Source organism: Phoca vitulina, unplaced genomic scaffold (assembly GCF_004348235.1).
Source record: "Phoca vitulina isolate PV1807 unplaced genomic scaffold, GSC_HSeal_1.0 scaffold27, whole genome shotgun sequence".
Taxonomy (NCBI): Eukaryota; Metazoa; Chordata; class Mammalia; order Carnivora; family Phocidae; genus Phoca; species Phoca vitulina.
The window spans coordinates 2,777,271-2,803,297 of NW_022589730.1; the positions used below are offsets into that span (position 1 = coordinate 2,777,271).

Here is a 26,027-nt window from a genome sequence, read left to right on the forward strand (position 1 = left end):
CAAACCCAAGGTCATCTAGATATCCTCCTCTTATCTTCTAGGAGTTTTATGCATTTTACAGTTAGATTATAGTCCATTTTGAGTTAATTTTTGTGAGAAGTGTAAGGTCTGCGTCTAGATTAATTTTTTGCATGTGGATATCTTGCCTCCTTTGTTGAAAAGATTATCTTTGCTCCATTGTATTGCATTTGCTCTTTTCTCAAAGATCAGATGATTATATTTATGAAGGTCTATTTCTGGACTCTCTATTCTACCATTGATCTATTTATCTATTTATCTATTGCCAACACCACACTGTCTTGATTATAGTAGCTTTATAGTAATTACTTAAATTGGGTATTGTCAGTTCTCTAATTTGGTTCTTCTCTTTCAATGTTGTGTTGGCTATTCTGGGTTTTTTGCCTCTACATATGGACTTTAGAATCAGTTTGTCAATATCCACAAAAAACCTGCTGGGATTTTAACTGAGATCATATTGAATCTATAGATCAAACTGGGAAGAAACAACATTGACAATATTGAGTCTCCTTATCCATGAACATGGGATATCCCTCCATCTATTTAATTCTTCTTTGCTATCTTCCATCAGTGTTTTGTAGTTTTCCTCATATAGATCTTGTACATATTTTGTTAGATTTATACCTAAATATTTCATTTTGGAGGGATGCTAATGTAAATGGGAATATGTTTTTAATTTCAAATTCAATTTGTTTTCAATATTTTCCTTGACCTTAGCAGGAAAGATTTGAGTTTCTCACAATTAAGTGACATTAGCTCTAAGTATTTTTGTAGATTTCCCTTTTTTTTGGTAGATTTCCTTGATCAATTTGAGGAAATGCCCCTATATTCTTGGTTTGCTGAGAATTTTAATCATGAATGAGTTTTAGATTCTGTCAGATGCTTTTTCTGCATCTATTGATATGATCAAGTGATTTTTCTTCTTTAACCTATTGATATGATGGATTGCATTAACTGATTTTCAAATGTTGAGACTTCATACCTGGGATAAATCCCAATTGGTTGTGGTGTATAATTGTATGCATTGTTGGATTTAATTTACTAATATTCTTTTGAGGATTTTTGCATCTATTTTTATGAAAAATATTGGTCTGTGGGGTTTTTTTTCTTGCAATGTCTTTGCCTGATTTTGATGTTCATCTCTTCATTTTTAAATGACATAACTGCCTCCTAAAAAACAGTCCAAATAAAAATGTGTATCATTTCTATTTTTAATTTTTTTTAAAAAAGCCCTCAAAATATGCACGCTATTTTAAACAACAAACGGACATTTAAAAATCCCTTTTAGCTTATCATCCAGTACTAGTTGCTTAAAATACTTATTCACATTCACAGTAAAACCAGTTGAAGCCAAGTGTGAATGATAATGCCTTATCAACAGCAATGTCTTCCATCTGAAAAGTATTCCATAGTTTTTTTTTTTTTTTTTTAAGATTTTATTTATTTATTTATTTGACAGAGAGAGAGAGAGCGAGAGCAGGAACACAAGCAGGGGGAGTGGGAGAGGGAGAAGCAGGCTTCCCGCCGAGCAGAGAGCCCGATGTGGGACTCGATCCCAGTACCCTGGGATCATGACCTGAGCCGAAGGCAGACGCTTAACGACTGAGCCACCCAGGCGCCCCTGAAAAGTATTCCATAGTTTTGCACATCTATTGCCTTATTTTATTTTCACAAGTGGGCTGGTATTGCTATAATTTCCCTTTGCAGATCAGGAAACAGGGGTGAATGTCTTCCTTGTGGTGAAATGAAGTAGAGTGTTCTAGCTCCTAATCCTGGTCTTTCCACCAGAAATACAAACTTTCCTCCATGGGCCTTTTTCTTGCCTCCCTCAACCCTAGTTTTTCCCAACATACTCACTGAAGGTCTCTAACTAGAAGCTCAGGCCTAATCCAGCCAACAAAGCAAGAGGTATAGCTTTAACTTCCTTCTGCTCAGCCCCTCCCACCTTCCTAGCCGACCCCCATCCACTAGTTATAAAAGTATCCCCAGACACTAGCTGGGGTGGCCTGCCCAGGAGTACTACATATGCATGATGCTCCCCCTATTCCTTCCATGTCATCCCAGCATGCTGGCCTCAGGCTTCTGGGTGACCAGAAATGACATGCTCCCTGTTCTTAACCATGACATAAGGCCTAAAATTACAGCCCAAGAATCTGTGTGCCTTGACATCTGGCAATACTCAGAGGACCTCAAATGGCCTAACAGCACGCTCCCCTCCCCACTCGGCTCCAATGGCCATAGTCTCCTCCCAAACAACTCTCCTCATCACAGGCACCAAACACAGTGCCTGTTCATTTCCCAGTAGTGAGATTCACTTCCCAGAAAGCTCACAGAATGATTCAAAGAAGCTAATCATATCTCCCCGGGAATCACCCTCCTAACACTACCGAGCCTCCTCCCACAGCCCCTGCTGGCTCACTCTGTTCCTGCGCACAATCACGGCTCCTTTCCCTCCTTACACTTTCCATCTCACTCTGCCCCACTGCTTACAAGCGCACAAGCTGTTATCTAGAGAGACCTGGGCACCAAACATTAACTACCCAGGTGAATGTAGGATGTTTCTCATCCAAGCGCCATCTGATCACTAGGATGTCCCCCACTTTGGGGCATTACCTCTCACGAACTAGCTCCATGCCTTCACTTTTTATTTTAGAATCTTAGCTTTTCCAGAAACTACTTCGCAGTTATTTTAGATGTATGCATTATTTGTAACAAGAGACAGGTTTATATTGGTTGGTTCAGAGAGTGGAGAGAGTTGAGGGGCCCCTGGAGCCCATGGCCAACCAGAAAGCCAGAGAGGGGCAGAGAAGACTCCTAAGTGGGGCTCCCCAGGGGTACCAGGAAAAGGACACAAGTCCCTCTAGACCGAGAGACATCTCTCATTAGAGCCATGCTCCGGTCTGCAGGCATCACGTCAGCCTGCTGCGAATTTGCCTTTGTTCAGGTTCTCCCTCGCAGCCCGGGCAGAGGTGGGCTTCTGCGCACCCGCAGTTGGCACCTTGGTGACTAATTATAGGCGGGCCTACGCTCAAACGTTCTCAGGCCAGTGGCCCTTTCAGGGACGCCAACAGCCCCCCAAGGAGAACATTCTCCTGCCTTCTTTGCTGGTATTTAGAAACCCCTGATGTCACAAACCACCCTCCCTGTCCTCCCCGACAGGCAGGGAGCCAAGGAAGGCGAGGGCACACAGGCATGGCTCTTGCTCAGAAATCCATTCGCACCTGGAGGGGAACAACAGATTTTTATTCCTGGCGTGTTCTCATACACGTACATTCTTGAAGGCACACAGAGCAACGAGCCCAGCCAGTGCTTCTGGACTCTTCCACCTGCCTGCTTAGGTGGGTCTGGCACAAAGTAGAATTCCATTTGAGTGTTTTCTTGTAGTTTCTTTACCCCCAAAAGCTTCATTTATACAAATATCAACATGACATTTAAAGAGTCTATGTCTCGCTATTATTCCCAGTTAGAATCTGTGAGTTATTCCCTGTGAATTCTGCAGTGTTCAAATCCGGGTGCATGTTTGTATAGTGTTCCTGTGGCAATTTACAAGGCCCTCTCTGGGCCTGAGCATTTTTTCCAAGCTTCGGAATGAATCCTTATATAGGATCCATTTTAAACCATAAGCCTGGTTGCACTGCGCGAGCCAACATCTGGAACAGCGGAAGACGATCGGATAACATTGCGAAATATAAAACATGAAACTTATTAACTTTTTCCTGTGTTAAAAATATTTTTAAATAATGGAAGCAATCTGATAGCACATTTGAAAAAACTTTACTACTCAGAAAATCTAGAAAGAAAAAGAATTCAGTCCTTTTAGGGTTTATTTCATTTCTTTTTGCTTGAGTTGCACTTTTTCCAATTTTAGAACATCATTACCTTTGCAAAAATGGATTTTGCTCCAAAAGCATTCTCACACATTTGCCTTTTTGTAGGTACTAATGTCACATTGAGCCACAGAAAAACAAGCCACACATCAATGTATTAATGAGCAAAGTAAGTCAGCCGTGAGAGGGTTCATTGTCATCCTGGTCCTCCTCAGATGCAACTTCATGCTGGGCAGGGTTTTGTAGTCTTCTGACAGCCTATGCATGTGAGCGCTGCATGCATGTGCAAGGTAGCTATCCTCAAAATTGCTCTAGCAGCTAAAGAGCACAAGGAAATCTTAACCAGAGCCCTGACATCCCCCAAAGGCTGTCTTTGACCATCCTTGGCAGGGCTAAAAAGTGGGCGGTGAGATGCAAATGACCTGAGCAGATCCGCCTTGGGACTGGCCGCCCGCCTCTCCTCCCACTATCGGAAACCTGAGTCCCAGCCATAAATATCCCCAAGTCAAACTCAAAGTATAAAACATCTCAGAAATGTTGCCTGCACACAGTTTCTCCCCAAGAAAGGGACTCTCCTAGAAAGTATGGAAAGACAAAGGGACAATGTAGAACAGACACAAACTGACTGCAAACATGCTTTCTTTAATTACATGATAAGAGATTAAATAAATCTTTAGCACAAACACACTGAAAGTCTGTCTATTCAGCAAACACAGTGAATCAGCAAATTGTTTTTTGTAGCCTTCAAGTTCAGTGAAATTGACCTACCGTTCTAGCCGACGTATCGTTGACTTCCTAATGTTGCAAAAGATTTAGAAAATTTAGAAGGCAATATTCCAGCCCTTGGAAGGCCAACGCCTCCCTGATGGCTAACATCTAGAAGGGCAAGATGAGAAGAAGCCCATGCAAACACGTCGCTCTAAGTAGCAGAAAATACCAAGATCACAAACCCAGGCCTGGCTGGGCGCCAGACACCCTGCAGACCCTGTTAGGAGGCTGCCCATAAATAATCTCACCCACTCTCCACAGGAACCTTGCCAAATAGGTATGATGGTGTCGGTTTCATGGATGCAGAAATGGAGGCTCATAGAAGCTAAGTAATTTTCCCAAAATAACAGAGAAAGGAAGAGGCACAGATAAAATGCTAACCCAAGTCTCTTTAAATTCAGCTACTCCCATAACAGTCTTCTCTAAAATGTTAGGTAACTACGTATTCATGACAAATTGCTTTTTCATTATTCAAGAAATAAACTGCCATGTTTATTTCCACCTTTCAGAAAGAATTAAAGACAATAGACACCGATGCCTGCCCAGTCGACCCCCCCTTGTACGGAATGGCGCCCGGGGGTGGGTCCTGGCGGGTGTGGCACTGTGTTTACCCAACGGTGCCCTTCGCACAGGGGTGCCTACGTCTTAGCAGTGGCTGTTGTAAGAGTCCTTTCACGTTTCAGACAGCGGGTGTGAGTCATTTTCTCATTTTGCAAAGGAGGAAACTAAGGTTCAGACAAGTTAAATGATTCACCTGCGATCAGGCGGTAGGGATCTGAACCTGGATCCCCAGACGCAAAATTCCACAATCGGGAAAGAAAATTAAGCCCCAGGAAGCATCTCCTCAGTTATGTGCATTCTAAAAGGTTACTAGTAGATTCTGGAGATTTTTGGGAAATATTCTGGGGAAAATACTCATGTGGCGCTTCTGCCCCATAAAGTACTTTTACATAGTTATTTGTCATTTACAAGGGCAGCATTCATATTAGCGATGTGCTGAGCTGTGAACAGCTGACCATGAAGCCTCCTTAAAGCAGGTGGCCCCATCTGCGGACGCGGTGACACTGTCACCTCCGAGTGGGCTTCTCACTCACATACGAGGAGAGCTAACCTTTTCCTGCAGGATAAAGTGGGTTCAGGTACGACTATTCAGTGGCATTACTGGCGCCAGCGGACTCCGTCTCAGAGCCGTGTCTGGCCGGCACTGGGCACAGCGAGGCATCCCTGCTTCTCGAGGCACCTACCCGGCCCAGGTGCCTTGCTGACTCCGGAGCGCACCTACCCTGTTTCAGGCTGGCACTGCCCACCTCTCCCCGCGGGACAGGATCTGAACCAGATGCTTCACAGAGCTTGGCTCAGCAGGGCGTGGGGGTCGGCTTTTCCAGGGGGCAGGTGGGAGCTGGTGTCCAATGGGAGAATGACCAGCACACAGAGGGCTCTGACGGCCGTAACCGATGCCGTGGAATGGGTGACCTGAGAAACAGCCTGGACGTCTCTCGTTCCGGAGGCTGGAAGTCCAAGATGAAGGTGCTGACCGATTGGGTTTCTGGTGAAGCAAGTCCCAACAGATGCAGTACTGTGATGTCAGAAAACTTTCCCCAAAGCCCATATAGCACAGATTTCGTGGCTTCTCGTTTGTCTTAATTTCTGACTTCAAAACGTTTAAAGTACCAAGTTTCCATTTAACTGGGAACCTACCTTCAGAGTTTATTATTTTCATGCATTTTATACTACTATTGTAATTGAGAGCTGTAGTGGAGAATCCGAAAAACCACAAACAATAAAAGCAGGAGGGCATAATAAAGAGGATAAATAACAAGACAGAAAGAGCTGAAGAATGAATTAATGAGTGAAAATATAAGATTAAGGCATTTTCCCAGAAGGCTATAGGAGAGGCTGGAAAGATGGGAAATATCAAAGAAAAGTGTAGGGGAATGACAATAGAAACACCACTATCTGGGGAATAGAAATCCCAGGAGGAGGGATCAATAAAACCAGAGCGGAAAACATATTTGGAAAAACTATGCAGATGTATTTCCCAGAAAGAAAGAAAGAAAAAGACTCATAGAAGTTTTTAAAAAGAGGGGGAGAATAAGGAAAACCCCACATGTAGACACATTGTAGTGAAATTTAAGACCACCAAACACAAGAGATTATTCCAAAAGCATCCATAACTAATGAGCAGTTCACCTACAAGGAACAGGACCCAGATTGTCATTAACCTTCTCAACAGCAACACTGACTGCAAGAGAACAATGGAGCAATATTTTTAAATAATTAAAGGAAAATAGATTTGAACCTAGAATATTATTTCTAGAAAAGCTGTCATTCAAATGTGAGGGCATAATAGAGCAATCCCCAAATAGGATCAGAGGGTTTGCCAGACAAAGACCCACTTTTGGTGAGAAAACACTTGGGGGAAAGTACTAAACATAAGAGAACTAGACCCCTAGAGATCGCTATAAAAGACAGGGAGCTCTAAAGAGCCAAGTATTTTGGTGACATTTATTCCTTGAGAGAACCCAGAGTCTAACCTGTGGGCGGTATCAACATCGAAGGTTTGGGAGAAGAACACCAAGGGATACGCAAGTGTGGTAATTACTTCCTTTTGAGGAGAAAAACACAGATACTGATAAGCTTAAGAAGTCAGTAAGGATCAATGGGCGCCTGGGTGGCTCAGTTGGTGAAGCGTCTGCCTGTGGCTCAGATCATGATCCCAGGGTCCTGGGATCGAGTCCCAGGTCAGACTCCCTGCCTAGTGGGGAGTCTGCTGCTCTCCTCTTTCTTTCTCTCTCTCCCTTTGCCCCTCCCCACTGATTGTTCTCTCTCTCTCAAATAAATGAATACAATCTTAAAAAAAAAAAGAAGTCAGGAAGGATCAATATATATGAGAACTTGCCTTGAGGTAAAGACAACTGTCAAAGCAAAAATTCCCAGGGCTCAAGCCAGCAGAAGAAAATTGGGCCCATACAATAGAAAGCAGAAACAAAAACTAAAATGAGGAAATAAGAGGTTCGGCAAATTAAAAATACAAGATACGAGAAGTGAGCTTTTCCCTATGAGTAATCATGATAAACGCAAATAGGTTAAATCCACCAATTAAAAGACAGATCTGGGGTTAAAAAGAAGAACATAAAAGAAAAACACTGAGAACAAAAAAACAAAGAAAAGAAAATAGAAGGGTTAAAACCTTATATTAAGCAAATATGAACCGAAAGGAACTTGTGTAGTAATCTGAATTTTCTACAAAATAGAAAATAAGGCCAAAAATACCGTAAGAGCCAAAGGGTGACATTACCTGCTGGTAAAAGACCAGAGAGAACCAGAAGCTAAATCCATATAAATGTAAATACGGCCTCAGCACACGTAAGCAGCAAGTGACCGGAACTCAGGGAGCAGTGGCTAAGTCAACAATCCTCGATGAGACTTTAGCACATCTTTTCCCAAAAGGGACGGAGCAAAAAGATAAAATCTAAGCATAGCTGTCCAAGACCCAAACAATGTCCTCAATCAGCTTGAGTCATTACATAAAAAAGGAACCCGATTCCAAAGGAGATACACAGTACAGTGAAACAGTTACAAAAATAGGCCAAACATGGATCGATGACATTCAGATTTTCTTCCACAACAATATTGGGAATAAAAATAGAAATTGCCAGAGTGCCTGGGTGGCTCAGTCGGTTAAGCGTCTGACTCTTGGTTTCAGCTCAGGTCATGATCTTAGGGTCACGAGATCGAGCCCTACGTTGGGCTCCTTGCCAGGTGTGAAGTCTGCTTAAGATTCTCTCTCTCCCTCTCGCCCTGCCCCTCCCCTGCTCTCTCTCTGTCTCTCTAAAAAAAATAAAGTGTACCATTCAATTGCTTTAGTATATTTACAGTTATGCAAGTTACCGTAATCTAATTGTAGAACATTTTTAGCTCCTCAGAAGAAGCCATCAGCAGTCACTTCTCATTTCCCTCTCCAACCTCACCTCCCCACCCAAGCCCTAACCAAACAATAATCTACTTTTTCTCTCTATTGATTTGCCTTTTCTGGACATTTCATGTAAATGGTATTACACAATATGTGGTCCTTTGTGACTGGCTTCTTTCGCTTTGCATGTGTTCAAGATTTGTCTACATTGTAGCATATGTCAGCAATTCATCTTTTTATTGCTGCCAAATAATATTCCATCCTATGGATATACCACATTTTGTTCATCCACTCATTAGTTGATGGAAATTGGGTTGTTTTCACTTTGGGGCTATTATGAATAATGCGGCTATGAATGTTTGTGTACAAGTTTTTGTGTGGACATATGTTTCATTTCTCTTGGGTATATACTCAGGAGTAAAACTGCTGGGCCATATGAAAACCCTATATTTAACATTATTAGAAACTAACAAACTGTTTTTCAAAGTGGTTACATCATTTTATATTCCCTCCAGCAATGTATGTATGTTCCAGTTTCTCCACATCCTCAACACCTGCTATTGTCTGTCTTTTTGATCATAGCCATTTTGGTGGATGTCAAGTGCTACTTCATTATAGTTTTTATTTGCATTTCTCTGGTGACTAATAATGTTCAGCTCCTTTTCATGTGTGTATTGGTCATTTACATGTCTTTTTTCAGAAATGACTATTCAAGTCCTTTGCTCATTTTTAAATTGGGTTATTTGTTTTTTTTATTTTTGAGTTGTAAGTGTTATTATATATTTTGGACATAATCCTCTTATCAGTTATATAATTTGCCAATATTTCCTCCCAGCCTGTGTGTTGTCTTTCATTTTCTTGACAATGTCCTTTGAAGCACAAAAGCTTATAATATTGATGACATCCAATTTATCAGTCTCTCTTTGATCACTATGATTTTGATGTTATAACTAAGAAATCATTGCTTAACTCAACACCACAAAGATTTATTGCTATATTTTCTTTGAAGTGTTTTATAGTTTTAGCTCTTATGTTTAGGTCAATGGTCCACTTTATTGTTTTTTTTTTTTTTTTAAGATTTTATTTATTTATTTATTTGACAAAGAGAGACAGTGGTAGAGGGAACACAAGCAGGGGGAGTGGGAGAGGGAGAAGCAGGCTTCCTGCAGAGCAGGGAGCCCAATGTGGGGCTTGATCCCAGGACCCTGGGATCATGACCTGAGCCGAAGGCAGATGCTTAACGACTGAGCCACCCAGTCGCCCCTCAATGATCCACTTTGAATTGATTTTTCTGTATGGTGTGAGATAGGGGTCTAATTTTATTTACTTTTTTTTGCATGTGGATATCCAAATGGGCCAGCACCATTTGTTGAAAAGATGATTCTTTCCCCCATTGAATTGCCTTAACACTTTCATCAAAAATCAATGGATCATAAATATTGGATTTTATTTTTTAAATTCAGTTCTGTTCCACTGACTTAGGTGTCTATCCATATAGCAGTACCACACTGTTTTGATTAAGTTTGTAATAAGTTTTAAAACCAGGGAATTTGAATCCTCTGACTTTGTTCTTTACCAAGATTGTTTCTGTGATTCTGAGTGTCTTCCATTTCCATTTGAATTTTAAGTTCAGCTTATCAATTTCTGCAAAAAGTCAAGTAGAATTTTATAGTGATTGCATTGAACTGTACATAAATGTAGGGAATATTTTCATTTTAACATCAAATCTTCCTATCCATGGACACAGAATGTCCTTCCATTTATTTTGGTCTTCTTTGATTTTTTTCCAACAATGTTTTGTAGTTTTCAGTGTACATGTCTTACACTTCCACTTTTAAACTTATTCTTAAGTATTTCATCCTTGTTGATGTTATTGTAAGTGGGATTTTTAATTTCACTTTCAGATTGCTTATCCCCTGTTAAATAGAAATATAATTGATATTTTTATATTGATCTTGTATCCTATAACCTTGCTGAACTTGTTTATTAATTCTAATACATTTTTAGTTGTATAGTAAACTTTTAAGAAATAGTTAAGTCTTCCTATACAATTCTTTAAAATAGAAGACTAGAATGAATAAAAAGTTGTCCAGCTCATTTTTATGAAGCTTGTATCATCTTGATTCCAAAATCAAATAAAGGTAATATAAGAAAAGAAAATAGAGTTTCAGAAATCCTAAATAAAATATTAGTCAAGGGACGCCTGGGTGGCTCAGTCGTTAGGCTTCTGCCTTCAGCTCAGGTCATGATCCCAGCGTCCTGGGATCGAGCCCCACATCGGGTTCCCTGCTCAGCAGGAAGCCTGCTTCTCCCTCTCCCACTCCCCCTGCTTGTGTTCCCTCTCTTGCTGTGTCTCTCTCTGTCAAATAGATAAATAAAATATTTAATAAATAAATAAATAAAATAAAACATTAGTCAAAAGATTCCAACATTATATTTAAACAATCATAAATTGTGACCAAGAAGGGTTCATTTCAGGAGTTCAAAGATAGTTGGATATCAGAAATTAATGCCTCTCTTCCACTTTGTTTAAAAGGGAAAAGTTATATGATTATTTCACCAAATCAATGATGCAAGAAGGTATTTGATGACTTAATACAAAATCTCTCAGCATACTAGATCATAGATTTCCTTAAGGCAAAGGTTACATATCAAAAATCTAAAGCAAATATACATAAAGAAACAACTTTAAATGCATTCTCTTTAAGTTTGGGAGGGAAACAAGAATATTCATTATTGTATCTGTATTTTAACATAGTAATAGGAGCCCCAGCCAATGTATAAGGAAAGAAAATTAAAACAAGTTAAATTGGAAAGAAAGAGATAAGACCTCATTATTTGCATTTGATATGATTACCTAAAATTGAAAATATAGTAGATATTAAAATAAGTTAGAAGCTTTAATTAGGTTGTTAAATATAAGATAATCCTACAAAACAAAGAAGCATTTCTCTATACTGAAACGTCCAACTAGATAAGAGCAAAAATTTAGAAATATGTAGACACCTAACACCTAGCACCGAGATTTGGTTTCTAAATATCATTCTCCAATAAAAAGAACGGGAGTTTCTTGAAGAAGAGGCTAACTCCTGAGCTGGGGCACAGAGAGCACAAGATGAGCTGGAACCTACTGAGTGGGAAGGAAGGAAGTGCTCCAGGAATCATGAGACACATCCGGAGGACACAGGAGTCATCTTGTACGGCCAAATCTGGAGCAAGTTAAGCAACACAGTAAATAATGGTAGTAATAGATTATTATACGTACAATAAAATGAATATCCATGACTTCATGCTGATATAAAAAACCATTGAATAGATAAATCAATGGCGGAAAAATGCACAGTTTTTTCTTATAGTAGAATCCCAATTAATATAGAGGGAATGATGGACATTGAAAGTCCCATTTTGCAAACACCCCAGTACTAATTGTTGCAGGCAAAAAAAAAAAAAAAATCATCAATGGATGCTAAAGATAGTGGGCGAAAATGTGGTGAAAATTGGGATATTTGCACAGCCTCAAAGTATCTCTCCACCATATGCTCATTAATTAAAAAGAGAAAAATGATAACTTCGCAGCAGAGAAACCTGACAGACACCACCTTGACCAAGTTACCAAAGCTAATGAGAGCTATGAAAATTATGTACCCCTTGATCTAATGCCCTGAGAGGGGCCCAGAATCACTTAATGCACATGCTTTCCAGGTTTGACAAATAAAAATACAGAACGCCCAGTAAACCTTGAATTTCAGAAAAACAATGAAACAGTTTTTAGTATAAGCTTGTCTTGTGCGATATTTGGGTGCTCTGTTTTATATCTCTCAACCACAGTTATATGGTATATATTGATCATGAGGACACCTGAATTTAATCATGAGGAAACATCACACAAACCCAAATAGGGAGACGTTCTACAAACTAGCAGTCCAGTGATTCCTCCTTCAGTCAGTATATCTTTCAGCAGTGTTCAGTTTATGAAAGGCAAGGAAATACCAATAAAGTGTCCTAGAGTGGAGGAGACCAAGGAGGCATGACAATGAAATGTAATGTACGGTCCTGGACTGGATCTTAGGCCAGAAAAAGGACCAGTGTGTGGGACAATTGGTGGAATTTGAATAAAATCTGTTGATGAGTGAGTAGTATTGTTTTGATATCAGTTTCCTGAGTTTGATCATCATACTGTCTATGTAAGTTAACATCTGGGGAAGCTGAGTGACGGGCATAGAGAAAACTTTTTTGTGCCCTTTTTGCAACTTGTTTGTAAGTTGGAAATGATTTCAAAATGAAAAATTTTTAAAGAAGAGTAAAGATATAAATAATTTGAATTAATCTCAGCTTGCACAGGATAACATATATAAAAAACTTTAAATTATCTTCAAATTATTCTATAAACTCAATGCAGTATCAGTCAAAATTCAATTTGGACCCTTTTAAGGAGCTCTAAATTTTATATGACAGAATAAAGGTCCACAAAATAGTAAATCAACCTGAAAGTAGTATGAAGAGGGGAGTTCTCTCTGCCTGACAGTAAGCAAACCCCAAATCCATCCTGGATGGTTATTGGTATTGGTGCAGAAACACACAAATCAAAGGGAACAGAACTGAGGGCGCAGCGGGATCCGTGCTTTTCCTCTGACCTGTGGAGCCACGGTCTAAGTTCACTGTGATCCTCTGCTCCGGTAGTGTGAACGCTGCATCCACCCGGCAGGGGCGCCGAGCCCTCCCGACTCATGCGAGCACATGCGTACCGCAACCCAAGAACTTGCTTCCAAAAAAATGCCCTCACATTTCCACAGGGGCTATACCCACGAGGGTGTTAACTGTGCACAAGGATATTTACCCGTTTTTTTGGTAGCGGGAGGTTGGAAGCAATCTGGGTGTCCACCCTGGAAGAATGGCAAGGCAATTCTGGAAGGAACTCGTACCATGGAGAATTCCCAACCGCTAGAAGCTACGGGGGACTCATAGACATTATCAGAATGGTTGCCAACGACAGACTCCTATGCGGACAACACGAGAAGCAGAATAAAATGTGTGATATGATACCATTTACGTTTATTAAAAACACTCCAACAAAAAATGATACACTTTTCAAGAAAACCTACGAACAAAAAGGCATAGGTTTAGCACATGAACGTGCTTGCCGACTGTGGGGTGGTGGTCAGGGGTAGGATGACGATCAGTGGGAATGAGGGAGGATGGACACCAATTCATTACATAGACAAGGAAGAGCCCATGATGACATCGTGCCACTAACTGGGGAGGAAATAGAACCAACTCAGTGCTCTGCATCCAATGTCAAATACCACACATGAAGGTTTAAATCATCCATTTCTATCGGTCTCTGTTAGAGGATGAGATGTATCAGGGGGTGCCCTGCAGATTTCCCAGGCACACAAGGGGCCCTTGCTCTTTGAGAAATGCCATTCCCCACTCAGAGGAGCTGATGGTGCCCAGGGAGTGAGCAGCTCAAGAGAATTCCAGAGAGCTGCGAGGAGGCCCTTCCTAGCCGCAGAGTGGTAGGTCTGAGCGGATTGCTGGAGGAGAGTGTGGGGTCCACTCTTGCAAAAGCCTTAAAGATAGGACAGTGGAGAAAAGCCAGCTGACACGAGCCAGCTCCGTGTGCTCAGACGCTCCCCTCGGAGAGCGGTGTTGGGCTGGAAGGCTGAATGCACACACAGCGGGTGGAAGAAAGCAGTAAAAACACGTTACAGTTACTCTTAATCATTTAATTCCCTTCCCGTCTTATGCTTCTTGAATGATGACATCACATAGGATTTTGCTGAGGTGTATCTTTCTCAGGTTTAGAATTCTGGCCAATCTTTATGTCAAGATTGATTGCATAGTTACACGAGGCTGCTGGAGACTCCAGGGCACAGAGACGGGATAAAATACAATTCTGAGCTACCCAGGCTCCTGATTTCTGCAGCGGCCTTGTCATTATTTCCCGTAAACCTATGTCTTTGCAGCCCTCCTCCCCGGTCAGTGGTTAGGGGAGGGACGGGTGCTGTTAAAGGCAGGCTGTGTGGAAAGCCTCGCAAAACAGGTTGGCCCAAAAAAGGGGAGAAAAGAAAGAATCAGACTGAGAGCGCAGCGTTGAGCGGACACGCAAACAAAAGCAGAGCAGTTGGAGATGCTCCCCACCAGTCCCTGTCCTCCCACCGGAGGTCACTGGCTCTCCCACCTTCGTGTTTCTGTCCCATTAGTCTCGGAAGTCGGAGAGCAAAGACAGAAAGGCGCATTTACTCATGGCTTGCTCGTCGATGCTGGCAAGGAGTTAGCCCACGTGTAAGAAATGGGTGTGAATCCGGAAAGGGGGGCACCCTAATCCTTTCCATCCCTGGTTCCGGACACACTTGCAACAAAGAGAACCCGCCTGGCCCGGGCCCGCTGTCTGTCCCTGAAGCCCTCACGTCCCAGATGGAGACGGTGGTAAGACAAAGTCACAAAGGGAGTCACCTGGGCAATTGGGTCTCCGTCCGCCCGCTGTCGTGTGGGGGTGGGGGCCGCCTCCTGTGGGGTACGCGACCCCCTCCAGAATGACCCCAGACAGTGATCCGGAGCAGCAGGCCGGGGGTCGCTCCTTCAGGGCAGCACTGGCGCCGGGGTCGTGGAGGAAAGTTGTCAGCACCTGGGGACGCAGCCCAGCGTCTGGGAGGGTCCCGAGCTGCCGAGGGGACACAGGGAGCCGCGGGGTAGCTCGTCCGCGCCTGGGGCGGCAGGAGGGGTGCAGCAAACCACACTCGGGCTTCGGTTCCAGCTGACCCTAGCTCCCTGGAGCCCGTGCCGCGAACGAGGCCCTTTGTTAGAACGAGCTCAGAAAGACCGAGGACGCCCGGTGGCCAGGCGGGAGCTGAGCTGCGCGCTGCGCGTCCTCTTCTGCCCCAACTCTGCCGACGCCGGAGCCGCGGGTCCTGTGTGCGCTGGCGGGGCGGCCACGGGACCCAGCTTGTCCTCTGACTCGGGGTCAAGCTCACGGCCAGACAGCCCTGAGCCTCGGACGTTGTGCGGTTGGACTCGAGGGACGCGTGGCAAGGCGACTGGACAGCGACCGCCCCCCCCATGGCTTCGAGTGGCTCGGCGTTCACACAGGGCTGGGACCACAGGGGCGCCGGGGTCTGCCCTGGGTGGCTGTCCAGCCTGCCAGGGTGGCTCCCCCCGGTCTGATGCTTCGGTAACTTCCTCTCCAGATGCGGGACTCCCTTCAACTCAGGAGTTGTCCCAACATAGTTTATTTCTTTCTTAGAATAGTTTCCACGAGTCACATTTATTCAAAAACGCTGTCCCCATGTGGATCATTCCCCTCATATTCCAGGGGCTCGGTCTACACCACACGCGCACCTCTAGTGCCGGCCGCCGGCTTACCTTGTGTGAACTGGAGTAGCTTCAGTCGCGCTGGGGCTTGGCCGGCACCCACGGGACGGGCACTGTGGCTGCGGGACCCACAGGAGGCGGCGAGCCGGGACGGGAAGCGGTGGCCCGACTGGCCGGCAAGGGAGCTGGGTGTTGGCAGAGCCGCGCCTTCACATTCGCTGCTGGTCAACACGTCTTGGAGTTCTGTACACCGGGCCCCGTAGGACAGTTTGTGGGTAATTTCTTTGAGGAGAAGAAGTGGAAAAGCAAAGGCACATGGTGCACATCAGGAGCCCCTTGTCCTTCGGGGTCCTCAGAGACCCCCCCCGAGAAAGCGGACAGGGGTTTGTTGGAGACCCTTCCCCTCCAAATTCCTCTGCTCTCCTCCCAGACATCCCTTCCTTACATTTATTTCAGCCCTGAAATCCTTCCTGCCTCCTCCAGCCAGCCCTGCTCGGGAGGCCTGAGTCACAGAGCGAGGGGGGGTAGCCGATAAAGCAGTTCACACGCAGCTGCTAATGGGGGGAATGACTTCAGAGGTCCGGCCCCCTCCACCCTGCAGGGTGCCACATCTCCGGAGCACATGCCAGCATCGAGTAACCCTTTCATCCCACTAACTCAGTGTTTAATAACGAATTTCACAAATTGGTGGCAGATGACGCCACTCAATGCATGTTACACAGGGTCCTCGGCCTATTCATAAAAGGTGGTCCTAGTGAGAACACACATGCATATTCATTCATTCATTCCACACACGTTTACCTAAGGCCTTCGTGTGGTGGGTATAGGGTATTCGACGATACAAGATACATCTCACCTGCCCAGGAGACCCTCCTAGTCACAAGGATGATCCCAGGGAGCTATATACCAGTAAAAATAGGTCGAGTGCTCTAGTCAATGGAAACGCAGAGCGGTGTGTGCCTGGGGAAGCCCGCAAATGACTAAGGGGTTCTCCCTGCTGTGTGTCTGGCTCGGACACTGACCTGCCTCCGAGGCAGACTCTGTGGTATAAAGCCAAGCCCCCTGAGCCTGACGCCATCATGACTTCTGGGATTTCAGCCTCAGGTTTGGGACCCAGGGCCCCATCCTGTGACTTCCTTGGAGGGTTTCTCCAGCTCTGGGTTGTGGTGCATTCATGAAGGCAACAGTATGTCATCACACAAAGAACCAGACAATTCCACGAGAGCCCGGCTTAAGGAGAGCCCAGTGATTTCCGTGCACCTCTCGTTGGGAAGAGGTCTGTCCCTCAACAGCCCAGGGGACAAGCCAGCAGGTTGGTCTTTGCCTGGGGAGTGGGGTGCTCATAATATGGGGTATCTCCCCACAAATGCACGAATGAGATTGTCGTGTCCTGATTTCAATTAAACAAATATAACATCTCCTGAACGGGGAGGGTCACACCCTCCCCTACAGCCCCATACACCTGTCACACCTGTAGACTGTGTGATAGCATGCTCGCTTTAGAAATAGACAGAGGTGCCAAGAGCCCTGATGGATCTTTCCCTCATTTATTTGGTGGTGGGGTGGGGGGAGCGAGGTCGCTTCAGGGCCACGGACAGCAGACCCGAGAAGGGCAAGCAGCCCCCCCCTTAGAGGTCAGACAGAGGGGGGTCATCTAAACTCCCTGTGTGAAATGGGTAGGCCCTAACGTGTAAAGAGGGGAGCAACATATCAGTACTTGTTTAATATTTTAATAGCTAATATTTTCATTTGGGTCTTATTTATGCTACAGCAGAACTGTGATTTCTTATCTTTTTATATGCAAATCTGAAGGAACAGTGGGGCCCTTGTTCATAGGAGCCATTCAATATGCATATTGTAGGAGGGAGGGAGGCCTATGGATGGGGGCAAAGTACTGAATTGGAAATCAGGAAATAGGAATTCCAGTCCTGGGTGTGTGATTAACCTCTTGGAGACTCAATTTCCATATCTTAAAAATGATGTTAGATTAATGATCTCTTAGGTCCTTTTCAGCTCTAAAATGCAATGACATGGAGCATAATTCGACTGTTTAGAACTAGCGTAGGCATCAATAATTATGGCAGCTTTGCATTTATGGCATCATATTAATCATGGACACGTCATTTATTTGACACCAAATTTTTTAAAAGGAATATAACCTCCAACTGAAACATTGCTCATCTGAGAAAAATATGCAACTGCACCACATGAAATTGCTGCTCTTTGGCCATTTTCGACTTACACAAATGGCAATTTCATGTGGTTCAGCTAATATTCTCTCTTAAAAGGATCTACTTTAAGGCATGATTTCTTGATGTAATGCGATTTTTTTTTTTAAATTTCATGGACCGACATAATTTTCCACAGAACTAGAACAAATAACACTAATATTTTATGGAACAACAAAAGACCCCAAATAGCTGATGCTTTCCTGAGAAAGAAGAACAAAGCTAGAGGTATCACAATTCCAGATTTCAAGGTATACTACAAAGCTGTAGGAATAAAAACAGTACGGCGCTGGCACAAAAACAGACACATAGATCACTGGAACAGATTAGAGAGCTCAGGAATAAACCCATGTTTATATGGTCAATTAATCCATGACAAGGGAGACAATAATATACAGTGGGGAAAAGATAGACTCTTCAATAAACGGTGCTGGGAAAACTTGACAGCCACATGCAAAATAATAAGACTTGATCACTTTCGAACACCATCCACAAAATAAGCTCAAGATGGAATAAAGATGTAAATGTGAAACCTGAACCATAAAAAACCTGGATGAGAACACAGACAGAATGTCTCTGACATCAGTTGCACAACGTTTTTCTAGATATGTCTCCTGAAGCAAGGGAAACAAAAGTAAGAATAAACTATTAGAACTACATCAAGATAAAAATCTTCTGCACGGCAAAGGAATCAACCAACAGAACTAAAAGACAATCTGCTGAATGGGAGAAGATATTTGCAAATGACATACCTGATAAAGGGTTGGTATCCAAAATATATAAAGAACTGATACAACTCAACACCAAAAAAAACCCCAAACAATCTTGTTAAAAAATGATCAAAGGACCTGAGTAGATACTTTTCCAAAGTAGACATCCAGATGGCTAACAGACACATGAAAAGATGCTCAGCATCATTCATCATCAGGGAAATGCAAAGCAAACCACAATGAGATATTGCCTTACACCAGTCAGGATGGCTAAAATTAAAAAGACAAGAAATAACAAGTGTTGGTGAGGATGTGGAGAAAAGGGGCCGCTTGTGCCCTGTTGGTGAAATGAGAATTTGTGCAGCCACTGTGAAAAACAGTGTGGAAGTTCCTTGAAGAATTAAAAATGGAAATACCATATGATCCAATAATTCCACCCCTGGGTATTTAACCCTAGAAAACAAAAACACTAATTCAAAAACACATATGCACCCTTATGTTTATTTGTAGCATTATTTATAATAGTCAAGATATAGAAGCAGAGTAAGTGCCCACAATAGAGGAATGGGTAAGGAAGATGTGGTATGTATGTATAAACACACACACGCATACACACACGTACACACACATGTGCACATACAGGAATATTATGCAACCATAAAAAAGATGAGATCTTGCCATTTGCAGCAACATGGATGGAGCTAGAGGTTTAATGCTAAGTGAAATAAGACAGACTGAGAAAGACAAATACTATATAATTTCACTCATATGTGGAATCTAAGAAGCAAAACAAACAAGCAAACAAAAAAAGACAAATAAAAAAAGACTCTTAAAAAATGACTCTTAAATACAGAGAACAAACTGGTGGTTGCCTGAGGGGAGGTGGGTGGAGGGACGGGTGAAATAGGTCATGGGGATTAAGAGCACTCTTATTGTGATGAGCCCTCAGAAACGCACAGAACGGTTGAATCACTCTGTTGTACACCTGAAAGTAATATAATGCTGGATGTTAATTATCCCTGAATTAAAAATAAATAATAAAATAAATAAATAAAAAATAAAACAAACGAATTAGCAACAAACAAGGAGCAGAATCAGACCCATAAATACAGAGAACAAAGGGGTGGTTGCTAAAGGGGAGCATGGGTGGGGGGATGGGCAGAGTGTGGGAAGGGAAGCGGGAGGTTCAGGCTTCCTAGTTATGCAATGGATGAGTCATGGGGGTAAAGGCACAGCGTGGGGAACATGGTCAAGGGTGTTGTAGTCATGCTGTATGGTGACGGGTGTAGGTACGCTTGTGAACACGTACAACACCTGGAGAAGCTGAATCACTATGTTGTACACTCGAGACTCATGTAACCATGTGTGTCAACGGCACTCAAAACATTTTTGAAAAATTTCATGGAGACCTACAATGAATGCTGAGAAAAGAAAAAGAACATATAAAACATTCTCACTATGATTTTTCACACTTTCCATTTTGTATCTTAAACAGAATGAGGATTTTCCCTTCCCATATTGTCTACCTATTACACAATCATATACCACGGGCAAGAGGCGCTGTGTATGCCCGGTCCTTTCCAGCCTGGCCCCGATGTAACGGCGCCCCGATGTCGATGCCCGAGAAGAGCCAAATGGCCAGTTACGAACTCCTTTTACAGGAGGCAGTGATGGTGGCCAGGAAGGGTGTCCACATTGAACACCCTGAGCGGGCAGACAAGAGTGGGCCCAATCTTCACATCATGGGGGCCACACGGCCTCTCAGATCATGAGGCTATGTAAAGGACCCATGGGCCTGGAGATATTTCTACTGGTACATTGCCAACGAGGGTGTCCAGTAGCTCCGGGATAACCTCCACCCGCCCCCGAGAATGTGCTGCACGGCAGCTGTCCTGAGACGGGGGGCCTCGGCCCCAAGCCTGCAGGGAGAGCGGCCTCCAGCCCCGCACCAGGGGGGAAGCTGATCTACACCTATGGACGAAGCACCGTGCCCGCTGGGGCCCCAAGAAGGCTGAGGCTGCGGCTGGGTCAGCAACCCAATCCCCCTTCAGAGGCGGCTTTGGTCCTGGACGTGGTCAGCCACCTCAGTAAAGTTGGAGGACACTGTTTTGTGTTGAGTGAATACCACAGGCAGAGTGCGTCATCGTCTAAAGCAGCTCCTACAGGTCACATTCAGTCACCCGTGGGTGTGGCGCCATTCCAAAGTCACAGAGTGGAAACTGAGGCCCGGGAAGTTGTCTTCCCCAGACACCCGGGTGCTGTCAGGGTTCAAACCCCAACTGCAGAGCTCCAGAGACCTTGCTCTCCATCCTTCTGCCGGATGCTCAGCAAATAAGGAAGAAGTCACGTGTCACTTGTTACTAACCCGCTGGAGAAATCGACGGTCCTCATGTACAAATGAGGGGTCTGCACCCAGACCACAGCCACCACGGAGGAGACATGCCTTCTTGGGTCTTTGGTGTGATCTCAGAGCTGGCTCACTCCATCGTCACCGCAAGGGTGTTCTTGGGGTACCTGGAGACAGCACTCCACAGTCCACCAAAACTCCTGTTTCAGGAGATTTGCCCTGGGCAATGGAGGCAGGCCCCATGCTCCATCAACCATCAGAAGGCTTCCTGGAGGGGCGCTTGGTGGGCTCAGTCCTTTGAGCATCTGCCTTCAGCTCAGGTCATGATCCTAGGGTGCTGGGATCGAGCCCCACATCTGGCTCCCTGCTCAGTGGGAAGCCTGCTTCTCCCTCTGCCTCTCCCCCTGCTTGTGCTCCCTCTGTCTCTCAAATAAATAAATAAATAATTTTTTTTAAAAGATTTTATTTATTTATTTGACAGAGAGAGAGCACAAGCAGGGGGAAGCAGGAGAGGGAGAAGCAGACTCCCCCTGAGCGGGGAGCCCAATGCAGGACTCCATCCCAGGACCCCGGGACCATGACCCGAGCCGGAGGCAGATGCTCAACCGACTGAGCCACCCAGGCGCCCCAATAAATAAAATCTTAAAAAAAAAAAAGGCTTCCTGGAAATGTCTCCATGACAGAGATTCTATCAAAGGGACAGTAAATTTCCATCAGAAAAAAAGTGATAATTTGGCAACCCTCCGACTTTCAGGACACAGGATCCAGTTGATCGAGTTTATTTACCACAAAAGGGAGTGTTCAAGGTAAAGCAACACGATTAATCTCCACAACTATAAAATAGTGAAATTCCAATTCACAAACCAATCCATGTAATTAAAGCTCACACCCAGTGGTCACCTGAGTGACAAGGAAAAAGAAAAGGAATATCCCCAAAAAGCTCTAAGTCAAGTTACAAGAAAGACATTTAATAATCCGTGTGGGGGGCTCCTGGGTGGCTCAGTTGGTTAAGTGACTGCCTTTGGCTCAGGTCATGATCCCAGGGTCCTGGGATCGAGTCCCACATCAGGCTCCCCTGCTCTGCGGGGAGCCTGCTTCTCCCTCTGCCTCTGCCTGCCACTCCCCCTGCTTGTGTTCTCTCTCTTTCTCTCTCTGTCAAATAAATAAATAAAATCTTAAAAAAAAAAATCCGTGTGGGGCTCCAGCCCCCCAGAACAGGTGCTGACTTCCCCTCCAGGTTGCGCCCCGGGGGGGGGGCGTGCCCTGGGGGGGAGGCGGCTGAGCTCAGCAAACACGACTCCTGGGTAGCTGGGGCACCGTCCCCGAGAGAAGCAACTGAGGGGCCCACGACTGGAAGCCAGGACCCACTGTGGCCCCGAGGAAGGTCAGGCCTGCCCAGGCACTGCCTCATCTCTGTCTTCCTCAAGAAAAGCCAAGCATAGGATTTCTCTGGGCGATCCGTGTCTGACTCGACACAGACGAGCGGGGGTGGGTCTTTGGGATTTGCTCTGCAAGCGGCAAGAAGCGGACGGGCTGGGGAATTTCCGAGAGGACCTCATTCTGGCTTCTAGGTTTCAGGAATTTGAGTGCGACCTGCCTTGACCACAGTAGACTTCTATCAAAATAAAGACACAGAAGGCCACAGAATACAGACAGTAGATTCTGGAAATGTGGCTTGCTTTTAAAAAAAGATGGAGAGTCTCTTCTGAAAACTCCATTTTAATTAAAAAGATGTTGAGTGATGATTATTTTGAAACAAAATGAGCAAAATTTAAAACTTCACTGTAAAGATCCGCTGATGTTAGCAGCCAAGGAAGAATGTTTGAGTGTCTGTGTATAAACAGATTTATAGAAAATAAAAGATTGAGTGTCTGCCCTTAAAAGTCTGTGATCAAATGTGACAAACAGAACACACACACATGCTCATGGGAGAAACACATCTGAACATGGTCCTACATGGTAGTGAGGAGACCCAGAGTATGACCAGCAAACGTCATGGAAGAAATCCTGTTCACCCACTGACCTTGTCTCCCCAGTGAAAGGCTCAGCCATGCTGGGCAGACCCCAAAGAAGACACAACCATGCCTTCAAATGTCATGTGAGGAACTCGCCGTAACAAGAGAATTAAATAATTGTTTTATCAACGCTTGAAGCAATGTGCTGTGGGTGCAAACTGCGTAGAGAATTCGGTATGACTCAGGTTATGGTTATGGAAACTTTCAGAGCAGAGGTGAGATTGAAGCTTGTTTTGAAGGATAATTTGTAACAAGCAGAGAAAAAAGTGTCAGAGGTACAATGCAGGTCGAGAGAAGCCAGCGGATGCAGGCCTGGGGAGGAAGGACTCTGACGTGCCCAAGAACTGGCCCACTGCGTGTGGGTCCTGAACCCCAGAAATAAGAAATGTGAAGAAGATGAGGTTCCAGGCAGAAGTTTGGACTTTATTTGGTTGGAATAGAAAACCACTAGAAGTTTACACAATGTGGAGAGGCATGGATAATTCAGCATTTATTCAGAAAATTTCATTTTTGTGTTCCTTCAGTGCTACACTCAGTGGAAAATGTCAAGCTGAAATGTCCATGGATCCTTGAGTTTAAAAACGTCTGGGGAGATGCAGTGTAACCCCAACACAAGGCACAAGGTCATAAATATCTTAAGAGTGGTACATAGTAAGCACTGTGGACATTTGGAAGTGAGAAGTCAACCCTGGACTCCAATTTATGAAAGACCCCCAAATTTGGACTTAAAATATTGTCCTTTCCTGAAATTGCATGTACATTTTTGTACGCATTAAAAACATTGTTTTAATGCATACAAAATACGCATACATAATGAATGTTAAAACTTTGCTACAACTTTTGTAACTGTTTTGGCATTTCCTGGGTGTGAATGTATGTGTGGAAGTGGTCAGCAGAAAGACCTTTCCTTTGGAAAGGCTTAAAGAAGTCGAGGCCATTTGGACCAGTCCTGGAATGAGCAGCCAGCCTTGGACTAGGGAGATGAGAGTGGGGGGTGGCGGGCAGCCCAGCTGATAAACCAGACTGTGGGAGGCACCTCGAGCTCCCGCCTACCGGCACTTGGGTCAACCCAGAGCTGGGCACTGCCTAGCAGGTTGTAGGGAAAAAAGGACTCTTGTTCTGGAGAATGAGATGCTTGGCTTCAAATCCACCCCTTCCCGTTCTAGCATTCGTTGGACAAGTGACTCTTTCTTCATCTCTAAAGTGAGGAATGATATTACTTAGATCATGGTTATCAAGAAGACTGAAGAAGATAATCTGTCACAAGGACTCAGGACAGTGCCTAGGGCTGAAGAAGTAACCCATACAATGGATCTCATTACTTTCTTCACCCCCTTTACCGATGGGGTTCTTCACTGGACAGACCTGGATCATCTCTTTTCCTCCTTAAAACTTGAATCCGAGATAGAGGTAAGAGCGACAACTTGAATCCAGAAGAAATTTGTTTGTTTCAGCATCATGAAGCTCTGCTTTTGTTGGGAAAGCCCAGAAGAGCACACTGTGCCTCAGTCTTGAGCTGAGCTTCAGAAGAACGGGATGGCGTGGCTACTCCATGTCGGCCCACGTGTATTTCCAGGTTTTGGGGGTAATGAGGATTAAATGTTGCATCGCCAAGATAATACTCTTAACAATGGTGCTGATTACAATAAACCATGGAGAACCCAGGAAAAGTAAAACCATGAAAACAAATCGTTTGGGCTCCAAGAAAAAAAAAACCCACCTAATTACTTAGTTACTTCACTTACCCTTATTGCCTGATTATCAGGAAAACCAATAGCAATTATGCATATCATTAAACACATGCCCAATGGGCTTATTACTTTAAAAATCATTTCAATTTCTTTTGGTAATTTTTATATGGTTATCAACGGCTAACCCAAGCTCACTTGTGATCATCCTTTATAATTTCTGAAATACGTAGCTAGGGCTTCTGGTTAGACCTACAAAATGGAAAGGATCTTTGCTCAGAACCCAGATAGCATCACTAGTCTCCTTGAAAGTAAGAATATCATTTGGGTTTATTTTTTCTAACTATAATTAAATATACCATTTCCTGAGCAATAAATTCTCATTGAAAAAAACACAGAAGAAATCTATTAACTCATAAGTGTGTTAGGTCTTGTAAAAAAATGCAAATGCAGAAGTCTTTTAGGTCCCAAGCTAGAGCCTCCCCGACCCCCGGCTCCTGCTGGGCCCACTGCATGCTCACAGCGTCCAGCCGTGGCCCTCAGCTCCCTCTGAGCCAGCGAGTCTCCAAGTGTGATCTGCAGACCAGGAGCACAGGCCTCGCCTGGGAACCTGCTAGAAAAGCAGATTCTGCGGCAGCCCCAAATCTGCTGAGTCGGACGTCCTGGAGGTGGGCCCAGTGACCTGTGGGCCCAGTGCACTGCAGGGATTTTAACTGAGTTATGCCTACAAATAAATACACATACTGAAAAGTGATGGAACCCTCCCCAAACGGCGGCCCGGCAGCCTCTTGTTGTCGCTCCTAACTCTATCTCGGATTCAAGTTTTAAGGAGGAAAAGAGATGATCCAGGTCTGTCCAGGGAAGAACCCCATCGGGTATGGGACAAATAGGATACTACACAAAGCAGGGAGTTGAGGGAAACTTCCTACATTACTCCACGGTCCTGGGATGCGTCCCACCTACAGAAGAATATGTATGCCAACAGGTGTATGGATATGAAAAATTAAAAAGGCTCCTGGGTCTGTACTCCTCAACGCAGGAAAGAGAGCAGGACCACCCACTGCCTCTGGCCTGTCTGCAGCTGCCCCTTCCCACCTCAAGCCCAGAACGCAAGGTTTCTCCAGGTTCAGGAGAGAAGCCAGGCTTCCTTCCTGCCCCTTCCGTGGAATCCGCTGAGACCGTTCCAGACGACACAGAGAGAC

The 26,027-nt window shown here is 44.3% G+C and overlaps 1 pseudogene; it reads left to right on the top strand.

Annotated features, from left to right (window-relative positions):
• Window positions 1-20,385: 20,385 nt before the first annotated feature.
• LOC116643850 lies at window positions 20,386-20,866 on the top strand (annotated as a pseudogene).
• The last annotated feature ends 5,161 nt before the right edge of the window (window positions 20,867-26,027 follow it).